The 24,403-nt window shown below is 45.7% G+C and overlaps 1 protein-coding gene across 1 annotated transcript in view; it reads right to left on the reverse strand.

Annotated features, from left to right (window-relative positions):
• The window catches only part of DNAJC5 (DnaJ heat shock protein family (Hsp40) member C5), a 97,380-nt gene that overhangs the window by 19,781 nt on the left and 53,196 nt on the right, over positions 1 to 24,403 (reverse strand). Inside the window, exon 2 of the mRNA XM_032218141.1 lies at positions 21,508 to 21,599. The gene's annotated coding sequence lies outside the window, so the exon portion shown is untranslated. The remainder of the gene's footprint in view (positions 1 to 21,507; positions 21,600 to 24,403) is intronic.

A 24,403-nucleotide genomic window follows, 5' to 3' on the forward strand; every position in this document is an offset into this window, starting at 1 on the left:
CTATTTATCTATTGTTGGAAGCTCTCCCTCCCCTGCTTTTTAAAGCATTTTTTCTGTGCTGGTTTGTGCGAACTGACAGGGGAAAAAATGCCTTAAAAAGCGGTTCATAGCTCGCAGATTGTCAGGTCTTTTTTTAGATTTTTAAAGCATTTTTCCGCGTTAGAAAGCGGGGGAAAGTTGGCCATGCCCACCCAGTCACATGACACCACCACCAAGCCACGCCCACAGAACTGGTGCGGGGGGGAAATTAGATTTCACCACTGTATGTAAGTCACTATGTAGTAGTTTTTGCTAGCTGCCAGCTAGGGACAAAATAGAAGGATCTGGAAAATGCAAGGAACCCCGTCGTCACTAAAGCACAAAGTCTGTTTTTTAATTTTCCCAGAGGAGACCCCAGTAACTCATGTGAAGATGACCTGATGGGCTCAGCAAGCCACAATAAGAATCCACAGGGTAACCCCGAGGATGCCTTGCTCATAACTCACATCATTTTCCCTTCTGGTACAAAAAAAACTGCTGAGCAACAGAGGTGACCGTTTCCTGTTATTTCCACAAAGGAGGAAAAGCAAGGAAAAAAAACCCAAGCAAGTCCTCTTTTTGGGCTTATCCCAATTGGAAAGCCAAAGGAACAAGGTTTTCCCAGCCCTACGGTGGGGAAAAACCAGTTCAGCCCCCTTCCAGAATGTTACTGCAACCTCTGATTGCTCCTCAATAATAATGCAGTGCAAGGCTCCACCAGTAAAGGCTGTTCTGCCCCCCCCTTCTAGCCCAACCAGCTTGGCTGCTGGATGACAGCTAAGTTGTCCCCAAAGCATTCACAAACTTCTTGCAAAAGCATAGAAACAGCCCTGGTGGCGCAGTGGTTAGAATGAGGTATTGCAGGGTAATTCTGCTGACTGCGCAGAAGTTTGATCCTGGCTGAGTCAAGGTCGACTCAGCCTTCCATCCTTCCAAGGTCGTCGGTAAAATGAGGACCCAGATTGTTGGGGGCAAGAGGCTGACTCTGTAAACCGCTTAGAGAGGATAGCAAAGCACTGTGAAGTGGTATGCACCGTATTTTTCGGAGTATAAGACGCACCTTTTCCCCCTCAAAAAAGAGGCTGGAAATCTGGGTGTGTCTTATACACTGAAGACAGCATTTTTTTTTTTGCATCCTGAAAGCCTGCCCCCTTCACCAAAATGGCCATGCATAGGCTTTAGGAGGCTTTCAGAGTGCTCCTGGGGGGCTGACGAGGACAGAAATGAGCGAAAAATGGGCCAGTTTTTTTGTTCTTTTTTGCCTTCCCAGCCCTCAGGTGCACTCTACAAGCCTCCTAAAGATTATGAATGCCCCCCTTTTTTGACAAAAACGGGCTGTTTTTGGGAGGTCTGCAGAGTGGAAAAACATTTTTTTTTTAATTTGCCTCTTCAAAATCTTGATGCATCTTATACACAGAAAAATATGGTAAATCAACGAGCTTGCTATTATCTATCTATCTATCTATCTATCTGTCTGTCTGTCTGTCTGTCTGTCTGTCTGCCTGCCTGCCTGCCTGCCTACCTACCTAATCTATGGTATCTATCTATCTACCTATCTACCTACCTAATCTATGGTATGTATCTATGGTATGTATCTATGGTATGTATCTATGGTATGTATCTATCTATCTATCTATCTATCTATCTATCTATCTATCTATCTATCTATCTATCTATCATCTGTCTGTCTGTCTACCTATCTACCTACGGTATCTATCTACCGTATTTTATCTACCGTGTCTGTCTGTCTATTATCTATCTATCTATCTATCTATCTATCTATCTATCTATCTATCTATCTATCTATCTATCTATCTATCTATCTATCTAAGCAATCTATCTGCCACAGGCTAATTCTGACAACTGCAAGGCGTTCTATCCTGACCAGGTCAAGGTTGACTCAGCCTTCCATCCTTCCGAGGCCGATAAAATGAGGACCCAGATTGTTGGGGGCCATAGGCTGACACTGTAAACCGCTTAGAAAGGGCCATAAAGCACTGTTTTCACCCCTGTTTTCTCCCTTCTCCCTCTCCATTTCCACCTCCGTCTTCTTCTCCAAGTGACTCAAATCACCATCAAAGAATTTCACATATTTACCTGTCTCAAAGGTGGCCAGGCTAGTGTTTTGAGTAGGGGGTGTTCAATTCTTGGCAGCTTTAAGATTTGGGGGGGGGGACTTGAGCTCCCAGAATTCCCCAGCCAAGGGAGTTGAGGTCCACCAGTCTTAAAGCTGCCAAGGTTGGACATCCTTGATTTTGAGAAAAGGACTGACTCTGTTGTGACAACTATCACCTCTGAACCCCAATGCTGAATTCCTTCCATTCACTGCATTTTCCATGATGTATTTGCCTCTCATGTCAGACCTTTTCCACTGCAGCTGTCTTAGTATGAGAGATAACATCTGTCCAAATGACTCAGGGCCTCCTCTCCCCTGTTGAAGACTCTACTTCTTTTTAACAAGCATCTCAACCGATGACGCTGATCTTGACAAAACCGTCTTTCCAGAGTTGGAAGGGACCTTTGAGGTCTTCTAGTTCAACCCTCCTGCTCAAGCAGGAAACCCTATACCATTTCAGAGAAATGGTTATCCAACATCTTCTTAGAAACTTCCAGTGTTGGGGCATTCACAACTTCTGGAGGCAACTTCTGTTCCACTGATTAATTGTTCTCACTGTCAGGAAATTCCTCCTTAGTTCTAAGTTGCTTCTCTCCTTGATTAGTTTCTACCCATTGTTCCTTATCTTGCTTTCAGGTGCCTTGGAGAATAGTTTGACTCCCTCTTCTTTGTGGCAACCCCTGAGATATTGGAAGACTGCTATCATGTCTCCCCTGATCCTCCTTTTCGTTAGAATAGACATACCCAGTTCCTGCAACCGTTCTTCATATGTTTTAGCCTCTAGTCTCCTAATCCTCTTTGTTGCTCTTCTCTGCCCTCTTTCTAGAGTCTCCACATCTTTTCTACATCGTGGAGACCAAAAGGAAGGGATAGTTCTATTTAATTTGCAGAAGAACATCCTAACGAGAAGTAACTCTGAATCCAGAGCGGTGTTACAAAGAAATTATTTAAAATCTAGAATACTAACCTTCAAACCAAATCAAGCTCCTGCTGAACATAAAAGTGAAGAGCCCCCCCCCTCCAATTGTGTGCTGAGGAAGTGACACTGCATTTTAAGAATCCTTTCCTGATGCCTGCGTTAAACGACAGCCAAAACAGATGTCTGGTTTTTAAGCTTCCTTGATCTTCAACATCATACACATCTGGAGGTTGTTAAAGCTTGAGAAACACTGATCTACATAGTGGAAGGAGACAGTTAAACTCTCCAATATTATTCATGGTGTCCAAAAAGAGAAGCCCCTGGAAATGGGAAGAAGTACGGAGTTTCCCCAGACTAAAACAAAACTCAGATTTTGCAGGGGTTGGTCAATGCTCCTGTTTCTCCTAGATCAGTGTTGGCAAACCTTTTCGATACCAAGCGCCGAAACCAGAATGTACGTGCGCTGTAAACCGGAAAAGGAGCTGCTATTCCGGGTTCCGGTGCACCTATATGTGCCGGCCGCTAGTATTCGTGTGCGCGGGAGCACCGGAACCCAGAAGAGTAGTTGTTCGTGCGCATGTGCGTGCTGGCCAGCTGGTCTTCCCGTGTGCGCGCCAGACCGCAGAAGAACAGCTGGCAACAGGGCATGTGCCCAGAGAGAGGCTCTGCGTGCCACCTCTGGCACGTATGCCATAGGTTTGCCATCACAGTCCTAGATGGTTGAACAGCACTCTGGTTCTCCAAGCGATAGAGGGACGACTGTGAAACACATAATAATTGAGCATACCCTAGTGTTGTGGCCCAGCAGGAGCCATTGGAGCTGCCACCAGATTCCGGCAGTGAGGGGCCCTATGAGTCGGCCCTGAAGGATGTGGAGGACCCTGGACAGGGTTCCGACTCCGAGCAGGGTGCAGAGAGACTGGTTGGCCACCAGGTAGCGCCTGAGCCTTGGATCAGTGGGGAGGAGACAAGAGAGAGTGATCCAGAAACCAACAGTGAGTTGTTCCGGGATGCACGCCGTCGAAGGGCTACTCGGTGTCAAGAACAACTATGTAATTACAGGAGGTAATTACGCTCAGCTGATGGTCATTAAGGTCCTCTCCAGACTATAAAAGAGACTGCTTGTGCCACGCCCTTCTTGCAGAAGTCAACACTTTGACTAAAGAGAAACCAATTTGGCAGGCTGGATTGCTGCCAGAGTTAATCTGAATTGTTGCCAAGGTGTCGGACTTGCTGCCAAGGTCCTTATCTGTTTGTTTATTTGGCTTTCAGCCACCAGATTCTGGTCTTGTTATTAAAGGACATTCCATTTTACGCTTGTCTCGGCTTTCATTACTGGTCGGAGGAGGGGGTCAGAACACCCTGCGCAGGTGCCACGCCCCCCTCACCCATTTTTGGTTTCCAGGTTGGTGCAGGAAGCTTTCCAGGAACTCCTACACCAACCTGGAAGCGGGGTGTGGGGAGGCTGTGTGAGACCCCAAAATGCAATGCAAGCACCCCCCATGCATGTGCCCTGCTCCCGTGCATGCATCCCTGCATGCGCCCCCCCTCCCCCGCCACGCATGGCAGAGACCTGAAGGTCATCTAGCCGGCAGGAGGTGCGCATGCATGCACGGTGACATTGGGGCGACGGCTGGCATGCCCGCAGACAGGGCTCTGCGTGCCACGTGGCACTCGTGCCACAGGCTCTCTATCACGGATCTAGACAATCCCAGTTCCAGCAACCGTTCTTCATAATGGAGTCTATCCACCTTGCTGCTGGGTTGTCTGAAGACCTTGGTGTCAGTGTTCCAAGTATCATGTAGAAGTATCCATGGCTCGTCAAAATAGCGGTGATAAAACCGCGTCGCTAAAGCCACGACGTCATCACTGCGCATCATCACCACCGCGACAACAGCGCGGCGTCAGAAGGGCGCTTTAAAACAGCGCGGCGGCAGAAAGCCGATTTAAATTAAGGTAAGGGTTAGGTTTAGGGGTTTGCTTTAGGGTTAGGTTTAGGGTTAGGGTTAGGTTAGGGTTAGATGTAGGGTTAGGGTTAGGGTTAGGGTTAGGTTTAGGGTTAGGTTTAGGGTTACGTTTAGGGTGCTGAGTGATTCGGAAGGCGCGGATTTGCCCTCCGCAGTTATTTCATCACGGTAGGTTCGCGTTTTTCCTTAGCGCTTCGGACGGCGCGGATTTGCCCTCCACACTTATGTCGGCGCAGATAAGGGCTTCGCGGTTTTGTGGTGGAACTGAAGTATCTGGGTGGGATTCTGAGGCAATTTCCAGAATTGGGATTCCATAGTAATGTGCTAAGATGTCAGCGTTCCAAGTATCATGTAGAATTAAATCAGAGTCCAAGGCAAAACTTTCCTTAAAGTTCCAATTTAATAAAGGAGACATCTTAGCACATTACTATGGAATCCCAATTCTGTAAATTAATCCCACCCAGTTAAAAGTTCATGATCTTGTCCCCACACCCATAATCCATCACATGGTCCAATCGTCTTCTTCTACGCTGGCATCCACGCCCAGCTGCTTCCGGTCAGGTGCAAAGGTGCGGAGACAAAAGATGACCTTGAGCTTCTAGAAAGGAATTTTTTTATTTTGAAAACAACACATTCTACCCCTTGCTATTTCCCCCCCCCTCCCCACTTAATGAGAGTGTGGCAGGCCAAAGATTCTTAAGGGAACCGCTGCAGGCCTGACACTTGGATCTCATTCTCCCTTCTGTCCATTTTTTAAAAAGTTCTGCACTGCAGAGTTTTGGTTTCAAACCAAGCTAAATCACCATCTGTCATTATTTAGCAGCAAATACTCTGAGAGAGGAGAGACTGCTTGCTATTTTGGGATCAGGTCACTGCAGCTAGCTATGCTAGATTAAACAGGCCTGACGGAAAAGGTATTTTTAAAGCCCTCGGATTAACTCGTGTGTTTTTTCTCTTGCTTGGGGGGCCTTCTCCTGGCCAAAACGACAATAGCTGAAGAGATAAGGACCAAAAGATTTTTTCCCCCTCACCTGGTTTTCAAAATGGGTTCTTCTAAAACGATTGAGCACCTGGCATCCTAGATGCCTATAAGCCAACGATGCTCAAATTCTAGGCAAGGCAGCGTCAGCCTAAATGATCAAAACTCAAAATAGGCCTTTTACAAGGGTTGCCTTTGCCCAGAAATGGAAAAAACAAATTAATTCCAAGCGAAGACAAAATAATAAGAAAGGTTATGAACTGTGCTGAAATGGACAAATTAACTAAAGAAATCCAGGGAAAAGAAGAATCAGAATTCTACCAGATATGGGATGAATGGTAGAGGTAGATGGAGGAAAGAAACAAGGATTAATGAAGGAAGACAACAAAGCCCAAAAATAGTAGTTAAGGAGAATTAACACACATATATATGTATCCAAGTGGTTTAAATTTACTAGAGGTAATCAGCCAATATAGCAGACAGAGGAATAAGATACTGTATATACTCGAGTATAAGCCTAGTTTTTCAGCCCACTTTTTGGGCTGAAAAAAGCCGCCTCGGCTTATACTCGAGTCAGTGAAAAATTTGCCCGAAATGGAGGAGAAAAAGGGGCGGGGCCATGCCGCTGGGTGACACTCGTGAATGGCCCAGTGCCCCTGTGAGTTTCCCCTCCCTCTGTGTCAGTTTGCCGCGCAGCGCGCACCGCACCATCCCCCCTCCTCACGTTCTAATGTAATGCAGGGCTGTCTTACGATTCCCCTTCCTCCCCCTCCTGCCGCTCTGCAACGATGTCCCACCTCCTCCTTGTTATGGCAAGCAGCCACATAGCGATGTCCCACCTCCTCTGGTACAGTGATCCAATGATAGGAATCACTGTGCCGTGTGTCATAGGAGGCGGGACATCGCTCCCGCGGCTGCGCGGGACATCATCATCACAGCGGGACATCAGCATCATGAGGTGAGTGAAGTATTTCATTGAATACACCGCTAGTTTACTGTTTTTCTTTGAAATAAATATTCAAAAACATTATTGGTATCTATTTTTATTTTTGAAATTTACCGGTAGCTGCTGCATTTCCCACCCTAGGCTTATACTCGAGTCAATAACTTTTCCAGTTTTTTGTGGTAAAATTAGGTGCCTCGGCTTATATTCGGGTCGGCCTATACTCGAGTATATACGGTAAGAGGGTTAAGAATAGTGAAATGCAAATGAAATATAATAGAAGGGGAAACAATATAAGGTGAGCGATATCGATTGGCAATTGCTATTAGAAAGAACAGGAAGCTCCTGTTGGTAATGTATTGTGTAAATGTGGTGTACGTCTAAGTTTTGTGTGTGTGTATTTTACATGTTTGTAAATAAAATTTAAAAATAAATAATAATAATTAAAAAAAATAGGCCTTTTAAAGACACAGGAGACCAAAGGTGGCAAAGAGCTTTTTGCGAATCTGTTTCTCAATCCAGTTAAAATAATTAGGACATGTCCAATGTGGGAGAAAGCTCTTTTTAACACTAATTTCACTTAAAAATTAATCTGCATTTTGTTGAGCCTGTTTTCTTGGTAACGGTACAGAAAAGCTTGGTAAGATGTTGTTTCATCTTCCCTATCTAATTTACAGCCCTGGAATCTGTACTCCCAATTTCTGGAGAAAGTAAAATTAAATCAAATCATATTAAATTAAATTGCTCGAGTTCCAAGAATCAAAACTCCACAAGAATCCAAAATCTTGCTAACAAACATATATGAAACTACCTACTTTTTCATTCAGAATCACTTGGTTTGAAAAAAAAACAACACTTTTTTTGCTGCATTGAGAAATGTACCACTAATGCTTGTATTATTGTTATAATGCCATGTTTTATATCTAACTGGCCTACTGGGACGAGAAGGCAGAGCGTATTACAGGTCCCATTGATTAGGGATTGTTAGTGGGCCATAAAAAGGGATCTTCTCGGTGGTGGCCCCTTCTTTATAGAACATAATTCCCCACCCCCACCCCTAGTACGTTTCATCTTCACCCTGCTGTTTTTCTAAAAGGCCCTAAAATGTAGTTTTGCCAATGAGCCTGGAAGACCGAGAGGGAGCAATCAAGTCATTGAGTTACTCCTGCCATGGGGGAAGAGGGTGAGAACTGGAGGCAAGGATTCAGCTGTTGGAGAAGTCCACGTGGTACGCGCTGATCTCTTCTTTTTGGCAGCCACCTCGTTTCCAATAAAGGGGGTGGGAAATCCATGTGATTTCCTCCCTCTGCATGGAATCCCCACCCCCTTCATTGGAAACGAGGCGGCTGTCAAAGAGAAGGAAGTGCGCGCCACATGGGCTTCTCGCAATCCTCCGCTCTGGCAAAGGAAGTGAGTGGGCGGGGCAAGCCTAGTGCAGACAGGCAGGGTAAGCGAGGGAGCGGCAACTGGACTGGCGGGGGGAGCAAGCGAGTGGTGACCGGGTGGGCGGGGGGAGCGAGTGGAGGGGAGCAGGCCAGGGGAGGGAGCATTCCAGTATGGGGCCTCCGGAAGAACGGGTACGGGAAGGCACGCTAAATTTCACCAAATGGTACGCCAGTACCGGTTTGTACTGGCTGAAACCCACCTCTGCCTCGCACATATGTACTAGTTGTTCCTGACTCTAGGGGGCAGTGCTCATCTCTGTTTCAAAGCCAAAGAGCCAGCGCTGTCCACAGACGTCTCCATGGTCATGTGGCCGGCATGACTAAACGCTGAAGGCGCACGGAAGGCTGTTCTCTTTCCACCAAAGGTGGTCCCTATTTTTCTACTTGCATTTTTTATACGCTTTCAAACTGCTAGGTTGGCAGAAGCTGGGACAAGTCACGGGAGCTCACTCTGTTACGTGACGCTAACCATCAAACCACCGAATTGCTGACTTTTCTGATTGACAAGTTCAGCATCTTAGCCACTGAGTCCCCATATATGTGAATTGGGGGGCAGGAGGTGTTATATAAATGTATTTAATAATTTGCTTGTTTTTAACCATTTAGTCGAGTCCAACTCTAAGTTACTTTATAGGCAAGTTCTCTCCATGCTACCCTGTCAATCACAGCTTCTTTCAGTTGTTGAATGCTCAACTTTGCATCGGATTTGATCTTATCAAGCCAGCTTGTTCTTTGCTTGCGCCTTCTCTTTGTTCCATGAACCATTCCTACCTGGCGCCACTGCCTTCTCCGATGAATTTGCACACCAAAGTAAACCAGAGGTAGTCTTATGCTCTTAGTTTCTAGTGATGTATTTAACTATTTAACACCCCTCTGTTAGTGACTCTGGCTGTCCCCTGGTATATGCAGTAATTTACGCCACCATCACCAGTTCAAAGGTGTCAATTCTTCTTCCATCACCGGTTTTAAAGCCGAGGTGGCGCAGTGGTTAGGGTGCAATACTGCAGGCCACTTCAGCTGACTGCTATCAGCAGTTCAGCGGTTCTAATCTCACCGGCTCAAGGTTGACTCAGCCTTCCATCCTTCCGAGGTGGGTGAAATGAGGACCCAGACTGTGGGGGCGATATGCTGACTCTGTAAATCGCTTAGAGAGGGCTGAAAGCCCTATGAAGCGGTATACAAGTCTAACTGCTATTGCTATTACTGTCCAACTCTCACGCCCATTCATCATTACAGGGAAGACTATAGCCCAAACTAGCCTGCTGTTTGTATTTTTATCAATATCTCTGTTTTTCCAGAGCTTTTTCATGGTGAATAAGATCTGAAGGTGAATAAGATCTGAACAAACTAATAATGAATAATAAATATCTCTGCCAGCATTTAAGAAGGCACCTGAAAAAAAAAACATGATTTGTGCATCTTAAGTACAGGGACAGCAATCAGCAATATTTTTAGATGACACATTTGAAAAGAGAAGATGCTCTTGGGACAGCAGAGAACTTGATATGTCTACAATGCAGGCAGAGCTAAGATTAAGTAACAAGTTAACGCCAAGAGTGTGTTTTGTGCCAGATAGAACAATGAAGAGAGAAAATCATTATTTAGAGGAGGCCTGACTACAGATAGAAGAAACAGGCATTGGCATTTCCCTAGTTTTATTTTGCTTGATGAAAGTACAGTCGCTCAGCCCAGTTTACAGCCAGTCCTTGATTTACGACTGCAATGAAGCCCACATTTTTTGTTGACAAGTGAGACAGTTGTTAAGTGAAGTTGTGGGGGGGGGGGGGTTGGACTAGAACAGTGGTCACCAACTGGTGGTCCATGAGAAAATTTTGGTGGTCCGCAGAAAAATTATTTGCATTTTTGATGTTGCACTAAATCAGAGGTCCTCAATCAGAGGTTCTACATTTAGGCAACAAAAACGAAATGCACAGGTACGGTACAGGTGGTACCTCGCTTAACAGTAGTAACTGTGAAAGGGATCTTGGAGTCCTAGTGGGCAACCATTTAAATAGGAGCCAGCCGTGTGCAGCAGCTGCCAAAAAAGCCAACACAGTTCTAGGCTGCATCAACAGAGGGAGAGAATCAAGATCACGGGAAGTGTTAATACCACTTTATATGGCCTTGGTAAGGCCACACTTGGAATATTTGCATTCAGTTTTGGTCGCCACAATGTAGAAAAGATGTGGAGACTCTAGAAAGAGTGCAGAGAAGAGCAACAAAGAGGATTAGGGGACTGGAGACTAAAACAGATGAGGAACAGTTGCAGGAACTGGGTATGTCTAGTTTAATAGAAAAAAGGACTCGGAGAGACATGATAGCATGATAGCAATATCTCAGGGGTTGCCACAAAGAAGAGGGAGTCAAACTATTCTCCAAGGCACCTGAGGGTAGAACAAGAAGCAATGGGTGGAAACTAATCAAGGAGAGAAGCAACTTAGAACTGAGGAGAAATTTCCTGACAGTGAGAACAATGAATCAGTGGGACAGAAGTTGCCTCCAGAAGTTGTGAATGCTCCAACACTGGAAGTCTTTAAGAAGATGCTGGATAGCCATTTGTCTGGAACGGTATAGGGTTTCCTGCCTAGGCAGGGGGTTGGACTAGAAGACCTCCAAGGTCCCTTCCAACTCTGCTATTGTATTGTATTGTTAAACTACTGTCCCTGGGTGGATACGTGCAATGAATGCTTGTGTTGCTGCAGAGAATCCCCCCCTTTGGGATCTTTTTGTGTGGGGCGGAAGGGGGCAGAAATTCCGACTTGGGGTCTGCTTCAGCCTCCCGATGGGGGGCTTTGGGCAAAGGCTGGAGGGAAGCACCACTGGTGGCGAAGAGCCGGAGGGCCTCGTTCCAGTGGGACTGCATCATAGTCTGGAATTGGCTGACCATCTCAGCCCTTTGAGCCTCCAGGCGCTGGTCCCTGGCCTTGCACTCCTGCAGGTCTTCCCTCTGCTTGGATAGCCTATGCTCCTAGTCCTCAGTGTGGTCCTTCTGCTGAGCCTCCTTCTCGGTCAGATCCAATTTGAACTGAGCCAGCTATTTTGCTAACTCTTTCTCCTGATGGCTGCTTAGCTCCAACAACTGCTTCCTGTTGGGGTCCTAAGGAGCCCAGGCGGGGAGTGTGAGGAGTGGCTGGGAGGGACGAGTAGAGGCCAGCCAGGAGCCCCTCAACATGAGTGACACCGAGTTGGCCACGCCCACCCAGCCACATGCCCGTCCAGCCTGTCATTAGGCAATCATATTAGTGATCCGTGGGATTCAAAATTATGAATTTAGTGGTCCCTGAGGTCCGAAAGGTTGGTGACCCCTGGATTAGAAGACCTCCAAGGTCCCTTCCAACTCTCTTATTCTATGTTATTCTATTGGTACATTCATAATCATGATATCGATTAAATTTGGTGATATGAGAATGGCTGAACGTTGAGTGTGCAACTACCTCAGCCAGAGGAGAGAGCGCGACAGGTCAGCCTGGCTGAAATATCGACAGGGATGGAAACAGATGAGCGTATGGCTGGGGATACAGGGAGATCGTCATGAGGCATAATTGTTGGAGGTCCCTAAGGATAAAGGCAGAGAAAGAAGAGGTGAGGGAAGGACAAGACGGAGAAGAGCTCAGCATCAGCGGGGTTGCTGGGCAACAGTGGACATCAGAGGGCATAAAGGAAAGAAGCCGGAGGTTGAAACCAGTGGCGGGGTAGAGAAAATCAAGAGATAAGGCAGTGGCTGAAAGTTTTGAGTCTCAGCAAGCAGGAGGCCAGGATGGACTTTCTCCGGCCTGCAAAGGGAGCAGAGGGAGAGGCCACTAGAAAACACAACTCTAGACCAGAAGTTGGGGACTAAACCAGGGGTCCCCAACTTCTGGTCTGTGGCACGTCAGAAACTGGACCATTTCCTTTTCTTTTTCTCTCTCTCTCTCTCTCCTTTCCTTGGTTAGGTAGGTGTTGTGGCCCAGCAGGAGCCGTTGGAGCTGCCACCAGACTCCGACAGCGAAGGGCCCAATGAGTCGGCTCTGGAGGACCCTGGACAGGGTTCCGACTCCGAGCAGGGCTCAGAGAGGCTGGTTGGCCACCAGGAGGCACCTGAGCCTTGGACCAGTGGGAAGGAGACAAGGGAGTGTGATCCCAACGTCAACAGTGGGGAGGAGCCAAAGGAGTTGTTCCTAGATGCCCTGCACCGGAGAGCTAATAGGCATAAGGAACAGTTGCGCAGTTACAGGAGGTAATTGCACTCAGCTGGTGGTCATTAGGCTCCTCTCCAGTCTATAAAAGGAATGCTTGTGCACACGCCCCTTTTGCAGAAGTCAACACATTTACGAAAATTGGAGAACTGTGGTGTTAGCTTGGCAGGCTGGATTGCTGTCAAGGCTTATCTGTGCTGGATTGCTGCCAAGGCTTATCTGTGCTGGATTGCTGCCAAGGACCTGTCTGTCTGTTAATAAATTCCGTAAAGTATCTTTGGCTCGGAGTGCTTTGGTGTGGGACAAGGGAGGTCAGAACAGGTAGCCTTCGACTTGTGAGCACAATTGAGCCCCAAGTTTCTGTTGCTAAGTGAGACAATTGTTAAGTGAGTTTTGCCCCATTTCACAGCCTTTCTTGCCACCGTTGTTAAGTGAATCACTGCAGTTGTTAAGTTAGTAATGAGGTGGTTAAGTGAATCAGGGACTTTGTAACTGTCATAAATGTGAGCCAGTTGCTTAGCATCCAAATTATGATCATGTGATCATGGTCACAAGTGTGAAAAATGGGAACACCCTTTTTTGGGGGCTGTTGTAACTTTGAATGGTCACTTAACGATGGTTGTAAGTCAAGGACTACCTGTATCCTGGACGCTGAACTTCTGTGAGACAAAGGCAAACCCTGAACAGTTTCCATTTTCCCATTGACATTCCAGTGTCGTAGAGGTGGTCCTCAGTTAATGACCACTTATTCTGTGACTGTTCAAATTTATGATGGTTTTAAAGGAATGGTAGTTGTTGAACAATGTGCCTCCAGAAGTTGTGAATGCTCCAACACTGGAAGTTTTTCAGAAGAGACTGGACAGCCATTTGCCTGGAATGGTCTAAGGTTTCCTGCTTGAGCAGAGGGCTGGACTAGAAGACCTCCAAGGTCCCTTTCAACTCTGTTATTCTATCTTTTATTATTTATGACCAGTCCTTCAAGTTCCAGTCATTACATGGCTCCTGAGATCAAGAAATCATCATCCGGGCAGTCAGCCACTGTGGCAACATCCCTGTCACATGACCTCCATTTGTGACCTTCACAAGTGACTCAATGGGGAAGCCAGCAGGAAATTGCAGCCCCAGGTGGTCCTTGCTGAGTGACCGACTGAGATTTGTTTAATGACAGTAACTGGGGCCTGCTGGAACCACTGTTGCTAAGTGAGGCAGTCAACATGCTGACAACTGTGCTGCTTAGTGATAGAAAAATCTGGCCCAATCACCATGGTTACACTACGTTGCCTGCTGGATCAGCCAAGGTTAGCTAGGTATTGCAACTTCAAATCATGATTACATGAACAATGCAGGAAGATTTTTTCTGGCATTAAATTCAGAAATGGCAATAGTATTTAGACTTATATATCGCTTCATACTGCTTTGCAGCCATCTTTAAGTGGTTTTACAAAGTCAGCCTGTTGCCCCCAACAATCTGGGTCCTCTTTTTACCCACCTCGGAAGGATGGAAGGATGAGTCGACCTTGAGCCTGGTCAGATTTGAACTGCTAAATTGGCAGTCAGCGGAAGTAGCCTGCAGTACTGCATCCTAACCACCGGGGCCCTGACAAAAATAGTTTTGCCACTGCAATCTACTTGCAAATGTTTCATTGCCAGGATAGGTAACAGCGTCAAGTGGATGGAAGAGGGAAGTTTGTGGCTTGTTTGTGCATGGGTAGTCCTCAACTTACAACAGTTCACTTAGTGGCTGGTCAGTTGCAACGGCAGTGAAAAAAGCCATTGATTGTTTTTCATACTTATGACCGTTGCAGCATGTCCAGGGTCACGTGATCAAAATTCAGTTGCTTGGCAACTGGTTCATATTTATGACGGTGAAATCATACGAGTGATGGTGAGCTGGCCACACCCACCCTGGCCACATCATCCCACACACACCCCTGAGGTCAAACACAACCTTGATGCGGCCCTCAATGAAATTGAGTCTGACACCCCTGATCTACAATATTCCAGAATATGTGCTGAAGAGAGGAAGGGATGCTTATGTACCATGCAAAGGAGAAATACAAATGCAAAGGAAGAGAAATTAAAGAATGAAATAGATGATGATGTTCAAGTCTTAAGCATGAAAGCCAGTTAGGAGACCTTGGGCCAGTCACTCTCTCTCTCTCAGCCCAACCCACCTCGCAGGGTTGTTGCTGTGGGGAGAAAAGGAGGATAGTTTGGATATATTGTATTGTATTGTATTTAATGGATTTATAGGCCGCCCAATCCCGGAGGACTCCGGGAGGCTTACAGAAGTGAATTATCAAAAAAATAAAAATAAGAATTAAAAAGACAAAGACAACAGTTTAAAAACCACCATGCACCCAATCTGATCGGGGCTGGACCTCAGTAATGAGGTCAACAGCCCCAGGCCTGCCGGAATAGCCAGGTTTTGACAGCTTTTCGGAAGGCCATGAGAGTGGGAAGGGTCCGGATCTCTGGGGGTAGTTCGTTCCATAGGGTCGGAGAAGGCCCTCCTCCGAGGAGCCGCCAGCCGACATTGCCTGGCTGACGGCACCTGAAGGAGGCCCGCCCTGTACTGGCCGTTGGGAGATATTTGCTGCCTTATTTGTAAAAATAATAAAGGTGGGGCCTAAACAATCCGTCCATCAACCAACCCACGTAGATCAAAAGATTTTCTGCTCTCTAGAAAGGTCTCAACAGCCACAATGGGTTTTTAACACATTACAGTTGTGAGTGGATCATGGACTTTTGTCTCACACGTAATCTGCATTTGCATAATCAACCTGTCTGCCCCCCTCCCCCCCCCTTCTCAGTTTAAATCCTCTAACCAGCTAGCCTTTTCTAGGCATCTCAGCTAAAGCTCACAAAGGCTTTTTGGCCTTAATGGTACTTTTCAGCCAGGGGTGACTCCATCAGGCTCCTGATCTTGAGGGGAGCGAGCTAATGAGTAAAATGTATTGATTTTATATGTCAGGCCACAAATAAGCCTGGAATTTTTAAGTGGGACTAGCGTTCTTCTGTACCTTTAATGCAGGTGGCACGCAAAGCGCTCGCCCGCCATCTGCTACCGTTCCTAGCCTGGGAGAGCGAATGCACCAAGAAATGTAATCTCTGGGATTAAACAGCCCACTTTTATCTGTCCACCAAAAACAGTATGATTGAATTCAAGCCCTAATTTTGCTGTATCTTATCCGTGCTTTTCAGAGCATTTATTCCAATGTTTAAAATGACAGGACCTTTCTCAACCAAGTGGCAAATTGCAGATGTGGGGCTTCGGCTCCCAGAATTTTAGGGAAGAACCAGGGGTGAGATTGAAAAATGTTAGCAACCCGTTCTCTGCCCACTTGCTGGGTGGGCGTGGACTACTTGGCCTCCTGCACCATAGCAGGGGTGGGGCGTTTTCGCCTTTTCTGGAGCCTCCAGGAGGGTGAAAACAGGCTCCCCTGGGCTACGGAGCCTGGAAACGAGCCCTTCCGGATTTCCGGGAGGCCTGTTCTTTGCCCTCCTCAGGCTCCAGAGGCTTTCCTTGAGCCTCCGGGAGGGCGAAAACGGCCTCCCCCAGACTCTGGAGGCCCTCTGGAGGCCGGAAACGGTCCTGTTTCTAGACATCCAGGAGGCCTGTTTTTCGCCCTCCCAGAGCCTCCACGGGGGCCCTGCTCTTACCTGGCATCCAAAACAGGCTGCATGGAGACTCCTGGGAGAGGAGGGGCAGTAGTGGTGGCATTCAGCCTGTTCGCACCTATTCGGGAGAACCGGTTGTTAACTTTGTAAGCAGTTCGGAGAACCGGTTGTTGGAAGAAACCTCCTTTTGTTTTTTCCCCACTTTGCAGGGCTAATCCTGTAAGGAAGGCAGGAAGGAAACATTCTGGTGTTGTCTCTAGCCTCATCTTTATTGCCCTGCTTACAGAAACTGCCTCTCCGGTTAACCTTTATTACATTATAGCAGCTAAGGCAAAGCGCCCATCGACATGAGTGACATTGAGTTGGCCATGCCCACCCAGTCACATGATCACCGAGCCATGCCTACCCAGCTGGTCATTAGGGCAGAGAGCCAGTTGTTAAATTATTTGAATCCCACCACTGAGGGGCAGCCAGGCCTTGCAACTACCGGTTCATTGAACCAGATGTAAAATTAGCATCCGGTTCGCCCGAACCTGGTCCGAACTGGCTTAATCCCACCCCTGATTACCTATAATGCAGGTAGCATGCTACACAGTCACCTAGGATTGTCCTTCCCCTGTGGAGCTTTTGTCGTCCGCAATCTCAGTTCAATAGCTAGACGAGGGTTTCTCAATTATGACAACTTTCAGGCGTGTGGACTTCAACTCCCAGAATTCCCCAGCGAGCTCTGCTTGAAGTCCACACGCCTCAAAGTTGCTAAGCTTGAGAATAATGGGTTTAATTCAGGCCTGGAATCCCTGATGTGTTTCTCAATGATTATCATTGTCCCCGTCTCCTTCTCTTCCCCCCTCCTGGAACATTGAACCTTTCTTGGAGTTTCGGGCTGTTTGGCTGATGCTTCTCCTGGGGAGATTGATAGTAAAGACGGTTCTTTTATCCTACTAGCATTGACTACTAGCACTGATGATGTTACCTAGCTGGGTCATGAACTAAACAACCAAGCTCAGAGAGTACAAGGACCCCACAGTCCTCTTCCTCCTCCTCTCCCACTCCCTTCTAGCACTGATGATGTTACCTAGCTGGGCCATGAAACGTCTGCAAAGAAACAACCACATTCAAAGAGCAGCAAGGACCCCACAGTTCCCCTCCTCCTCCTCTTCCTCCTCCTCTCCCACTCCCTTCTAGCACTGATGATGTTACCTAGTTGAATAATGAAACATATTCAAGAAAACTACCAAGCTCAGAGAGCACCAAGGACCCCACAGTCCTCCTTTTCTCCACACACACATACCACTTCCTAGCACTGACGACGTTACATAGTTGGGTAATGAAATATCTGCAAGTAAACAACCAAGCTCAGAGAGCAGCAAGGACCTCTCAAAACTGAATCTATTTAACTCCCGGCTGCAACCAGCTACCCCCACTGCAACAACCATTTTGTAACATCCAAAATGTAGGCAAAACCACATTTAGAAGAATACACGGTAAATATTATCACTATCATATATGCTTAATTGGGCATATCTGAGAGATAAAACAGCAAAAGATCAAATTATTCTTCAGTATTCAATTTTAAAGCTAATAGTGTATCTACGTTTCCCCACCCGACGAATCTAACCATTATATTTTATGGCTGGTGAAACCATTGATGTTTCAAATAATGGGAAAAACAGAAGTTTTCTTCTAGATTCTGCAAACAAGCCCCATCTATCATGTATGCATTCTATGGAGATTGCATCAGCAATGACTGTCTTTTACACATTTCGTTGACAGTTCTTAATTTTAAAGTTATTTTTAACCTTTGAAATCTAAAAAAAAATCAATTATACATGTTTATCTGCAGCCATTGCTACTGCTCGGTTATCAATGATACCTTTGGAGCGGTCAAAATACATTTCTTTCCCCGGGGATTTTGAATTGGGGGAACAAATATATATGTATTTGTTCATTTGTTTATTAAATTTATACAGCACCCATTTTGAAGCTTGTGGCAACTCTGGGCAGCTTACAATGTAATCAAAGCATATAGATATAAAAACTATTATAAATATAAAAGCAGATGACAATTACAGAGGATTAAGAGCAGTCTAAAGAAATCCGGGGTTTGGAGCAGAGCAGCAATGGTGCTTTCACCGCTATTGCTGCCAGCCTACAGCGTCTTGTTCAGGGCCCCATACCAGCCGGCTTAGCCAGGTTTTAAGGATTTTCCTTAAGGCTAGAAGGGAGGTGGTGGATCTCACCTCCAGTGGCAAGATGTTCCAAAGGGTGGGGACTGAGGCTGAAAAGCCTCTTCTGGACCCCACCAGCTGAAATTCCTTGGCTGATGGGATCAGCTGCATAGACTTTTTCTGCCTGTCAGCCTCCGCTTTGCTGCTGCTTCGGCTGCCATTGAAACGGGGAGGGGGGGCATGGGTATTTGGGAGGGGAATCATTGTTGTGCTGGAGGAAGATTCTAGATTTTGAACTGACCACCTTACTGCGCATGTAGAGGAGGAGTGTTTCCCGCCAAGGCCAACGGTCCAGCATTCCATCCTGGTGATGCCTTTCGACGTTATCTCACACCTGACATTTGGGAGAATTATGATTGGACTGTATTCGGGATGCCAAGGGGAGGGGAATGAATTATACAATATATTATTCGCTTTCGCGCCTAAATAATCAGACTTAGCTTCGCTTCGCTTCTATTCATTTATAATTAGTAAAAGTACACTTGATTTCAACAAATGGAGTCCGGTGGTTTTCTTTCCTGATTTTTGAATGAAGAAGGGCTGACACTGCCAGAACTAATGGGGCAGGCTGACCAATCTTTCTATCAACAAACTGCAGCAGAAAAACCAAATGACACATATGGAATTTTAAAAAAAATTCTAATAATATGACTGAAAACCAATTGTTGACTCAGACCAGTATTCATGCAGGTTCATTTGCCCTATTCTAATTAAGAACAATACTTGAAATCTTACACATTTTAAGCTTTACATATGGATGGGGTCTGGTGGCACCTTATTTTAGTCTAATCAATTTTATTAAAAGCCATAAGTTCGTGCGCTTAAGATCACTTCATCAGATGCAAGTGTAATGGCTCCTCTCCTAACTTGAGAAAGTAAAGACTCTTGAAACGGATTATTTCAAAAGGGACCTTTAATCAGCCAGGATGGAAACTATTAGACGCAAAGCAGCATCTGAAAACCTTTAGGCCATGCAAATGGGATTAAGCTGATAATGACGCCTCCCCTTTGTCCGAATGCAGATTCTGACCAATACACAAGTGTGAAGATGTGTCCTTAACTCTTCTGCCCAGGGAGTCAATAAAACACACGTTCCCATGGCTATCTCTAGTTAGACATTAAAGTAAGATATCCCACATGGCTACCATAAACATCCCTCCAGAGATGTTGGGACCTTCAGTCTCCCGGTGACAGGAAACCAGTTGTAAAGTTGTAAAACTCAGTTGTTTCAGCTGTAGCTAATGATTTAACTCGGAGGATCCCCTCCTCCCAATTGAATGGCAGTATCACTTTTAGGGATTTGACAGCAAGTGAGGAGTGAGCTATAGCTCACCAAAACTTATGCCTTCTAATAAAATTGATTAGCCTGAAAAAAGGCTATCATAGACCAGTAATGGCTAGCCTTTCTCTCGTAGTGTGTCCAATACCCATAATGCAATGTGTGCTCGACATCCCCCGCACACCCCTAGCCCCCCCTGTGCACGGATACATGACTCACCCACCCTCCTTTCTCCCCTGCACATACATGTGCGATCTCCCCCTGCACCACCACCCCACGTCCTGTTTTGCGCCTAGAAGCCCCCCCTGCAGCCTCCTGGGACTCCTCACCCCACTCCCCGCCTGTGCGTGCAACCCCCCGCCCTCATGCATGTGCACATGTCTCACACATGCACCTTTCCCCCCCACGCATGTGTGGCAGAGACCCAAAAAATCAGCTGGCCGGTGGGAGGCGCGCGTGCACATGCACAGAGGAACTGAGCTGGGACGACGGCTCGTGTGCCCACAGAGAGGGCTCGGCACGCCACCTGTGGCAGGTGTGCCACAGGTTCGCCATCAAGGCCCGAGACTAATATGGCTCTCCTCCTACAATGCTTAGGTGGGGCTGATACCTTTTTTTTTTTCAAAAAAACCAACCCATTTAATTGTTATGCAATCTTTTTGACTACAAACTCTTCTTCAGCACAATATACTAACTCCTACATGGAGATGTTTATTTTGCAACACCAGATCATTGATTGGTTGTTAGATTTCCCACCCAGCATCAGACCACTGCAATGCAAACAGCCAGGAATCATTGTGTCAATACCTGCTAGATGAATAATGCTACAGTTATTTGTCTTTGCAATCTGGTGTACTTTTCTTTTATTTATTTTGGGGGGATTTTATCCCACCTTCGTTTTTTAAAATATATAAATAACTCAAGGCAGTGGATATACCTAATACTCCTCCCTCTCTTTGATTAACGTGCCAGTTTTGGTAACAGATGATACTTAGAAAACATACCTTAATTAGTGAAAATAATTTGGATATAAATTGTAAGTTGGGACCTGGGGAAAAGACCTATAAATTTTATTAATAAATTCTTGTTTAGATCTTACTATAAAGGTATAATTTCATTTGGGCCCGAGGAGTGGAGAGGTGATATAAATAGTAAATAATTCTTAGTTAACTACAATAAGAACAAGGAAATGTTAATGGATAATGTTTAATGATATATACATGTGTTGTATTGGTAAAAGCGAAATGGATATAAGCTTTAAATAGAGAGTTGGGGGGGAAAGGGGGGGATGCGTAGATATCTTATTAATTGATCTTGTTTCAGAATATGTTATAAAGGCGTAATATTACTGAAGGTTTATTGAAATTGCAAATGAATGCCAGTAGGTGGTTGTGTCTTTAAATACAAATGATTTCAGATAAAAGCTCGTTTAAATAATTGTAGTTAAATGAGAATTGTGGTACATTGATAGTAAAATACATAAAGATTTTTGATTTAAAATGTACAATTCAATTTGAATGAAGTATATGTAAGGATTGTGGAAGAAACGCACGAAATGTATTTGTAACCAATCGACACGCTTTCTACAAGATGTAATGAAGGATGATTCTTTTTTTGTGTTTTTGTTTAATTAAAACAATAAAAAACTTTTCAAAAAAAAAGAAAAGAAAATATTCTGACCCTTTGTTTCTATGGTCAGCTATGCTGTGGACTCTCAGCCAGGTGCATTTAAGGAATCAAAGTCACACCTTGGGTTTCTTCTGTATCACTTTGTGTTATTTGCAAGCCCTGAAAAGGATCAAAGAATTTTCACTTACTGAAATAATGCCGTCCTTGTGAAACGAAGCAAAACAGATCCCGGGTGCGGATCCTGGAGTTAAATCTTCGCAGATATGTCAGCAAGATTCTCCTAAGGACGAAACAAAAGAGAATTGTGATCTATTAGATTTCTGACTGCTCCAAATGTTTGCCACAGTGCTAAACTCTTCTGCACTTAAAAAGAAAACACAGAAATTCAATGAGCACCGGCAACATATGCAAACTGGAAGAGGGAGAGGGATTCCACTGACAGTATAAAGACCTATACACAATCCAAGGTGTAATGCTCATAAAATCTATTTTATGATGAACTTTAGAAAGTGGTAAAGCTTCGTGACATCATCAACGCGCCGACAACAGCACGGCGACAGAAGGGCCCTTTACAACAGTGCGTCAACAGAAAGCCAATTTAAATTAAGGTAAGGGTTAGGTTTAGGTTTAGGTTCAGGGTTAGGTTTAGAGTTAGAGTTATGTTTAGGGTTAGGGTTAAGTTTAGGGTTAGGTTTAGGGTTAGGTTTAGGGTTAGGTTTAGTTTTACAGCGCGCTTCTGTCGCCGCGCGGTTGTCGGCGCGATTCAGCGCTCATTCATTGGAACGCTTTAGAACCCGCGGTTTTGTCACCGCGGTTTAGTCGGGCGCGGTTGTCGTTCGCCCTTTTGTCGGTGAACCGTAAAGCTTCACGTGGCTGAATGTGCTTAGCACAGGATTGCACAGGCAGTTACGCTTTTTCCTGGACCAACAATTCCTACTCATGGTCACTCATGCCCTAGTCACCTCCTGTCTCGACTATTGCAATGCGTTCTATGTAGGACTGCCCCTGAAAAGCATCCGGGAGCTCCAGTTGACGCAACGTGCAGCGGCCCGCATGGTTTTGTGCAGGCCTCGGATGTCGTCACCTCTCCCACGGGTAGCTGCAAGGATTGCCGATTGGCTTCCAGGTGCAATTCAAGGTACTGGTTGTCACCTTTAAAGCCCTTCATAGTTTGGGAGCAGATTGTCTAAGGGACTTGCTGGTCACATCTACCCACTCCACTAGAGCGTGAGCATAGCAAGTCCCATCCCCGAGGGAGACACATCTGGTGGGACCCAGAGGAAGGGCCTTCTTCGTGGTGGCTCCCTCTCTCTCAAACATTATCTCCCCAGGCCCCCCACTCTAATGCTCTTCCGGAAGGCAATGAAGACCTGGTTCTGTCAGCAGGCCTGGGAAACCCGGAGTGGGACGTAGCCCATCAAATGGCTTCTGTGATGTTGCCGGGATAGGGGGCTATTATAGTATTTTATTAATCTATTATTTTCTTTTATTAGTCTTATTTTTTATATATGTTTTTATATTCCCGTAAGCCACCTTGAATTGCCATGTGTGAATAGGCAGCAAAATAAAATTGCTAAATAAAATAAAACAAACAGTGCCAGGAATATAGACAGCTCCCTCTGGGTTGCCCAAGTAAACATGGAATGAAATGACGATGAGTTCATCAAATTGCTAGCATATTTTCATTTTATAAGAAAGTACAGATTACAGAGAAACAATACTAGGCTAAGATTAAGGCACAAATCGGGGAAATTAATGGATAAATAAAAGGGCTCCCACCAACAGACGTTGGATAGTGCATGGATAGCAGTGTAGGTTGAAAAGAACGCAGCACTCAATTGACGGTTTGATATTTTTGTCGGAATCAAAACCTCTGCCCACTTCTCTGTAAAGTGCCTTTCGCACAAGTAAATCTGGGCTTCATTTTGTTAAGTAAATCTGGCTTCCGCCATTGACTTTGCTTGTCAGAAAGTGGCAAAAGGGGGAAATCACATGATCCCGGGACACTGCAGCCATCATAAGTATGAATCATTTGCTAAGCGGCGGTCCGGAGTGCCTCCATCAATAACCCAACTCCCAACTCCATTGTTCATGGAATGAAAATACTCCCAACTCCATTGTTCATGGAATGAAAATACTCCCAACTCCATTGTTCATGGAATGAAAATACTTTTACTGCTTATAAAAAGATAGCAACGAAAGTAAAGCAAGATCTGAGCCAGAAAGGCGCGAACAAATACGTATCAAATGATAACCCAGCCCCCTCCCTCCAAGAACCCCACCCCAGTGTCCAATCTGCAACTCCCTCAGGTGTCATGTGGGGTGCATCTCCAAAAGGCATCATCAGGTTGGTATGCAAGACGGTTGGCCTTGACCAGGTTTAAACACCGGCCACCAGCAGGCGCAGAAGATGGTGAGAAAAATACTCCCTTTTCCATAACCTCCTGTACCATTTATTCCCATCCCAAATACCATGCCCCACCCTCCCCGTTTCTATGGCAGCCGTTAGCAAGTAAGCGAAGCAGAGCCTGACAGCAGCTGAATTTTGATCATGTGACCATGCAACAGTCATTTAAGTGTGAAAAATGATCACAAGTCACTTTTTTCTCTGCCACTATAACTTTGGTTACTAAATGAACTGTCGTTAAGGCAAGAACTACCTGTTTAACTGACTCAAAGCAATTTCACCGCCGCTATTACCCTGGAAATATTTCTGCCTAGAGCTCTGAATCACACCTGAAGCTGCTGCTCTTACTTAAGGCCCAGCACTTAAGGCCCAGCAATCTCTCAAGTACAGGTAGTCCTCGACCTACAACAGTTCATTCAGTGACTGTTCAAAGTTACAACGGCACTTTTAAAAAAGTGACTTATGAGCGCTTTTCACACTTACGACCATGGCAGCATCTCCGTGGTGATGTGATCAAAATTCAGCTGCTTGCCAACGGACTCGTATTTATGACAGTTGCAGTGATCCCGGGGTCCCGTGATCCCCTTTTGTGATCTCCTGACAAGCTAAGTCAATGTGGAAGCCATGTAACTAACTTAATAACTGCAGCAATTCACTTAACAAACGTGGCAAGAGGT

Source organism: Thamnophis elegans, chromosome 5 (assembly GCF_009769535.1).
Source record: "Thamnophis elegans isolate rThaEle1 chromosome 5, rThaEle1.pri, whole genome shotgun sequence".
Lineage (NCBI taxonomy): Eukaryota > Metazoa > Chordata > Lepidosauria > Squamata > Colubridae > Thamnophis > Thamnophis elegans.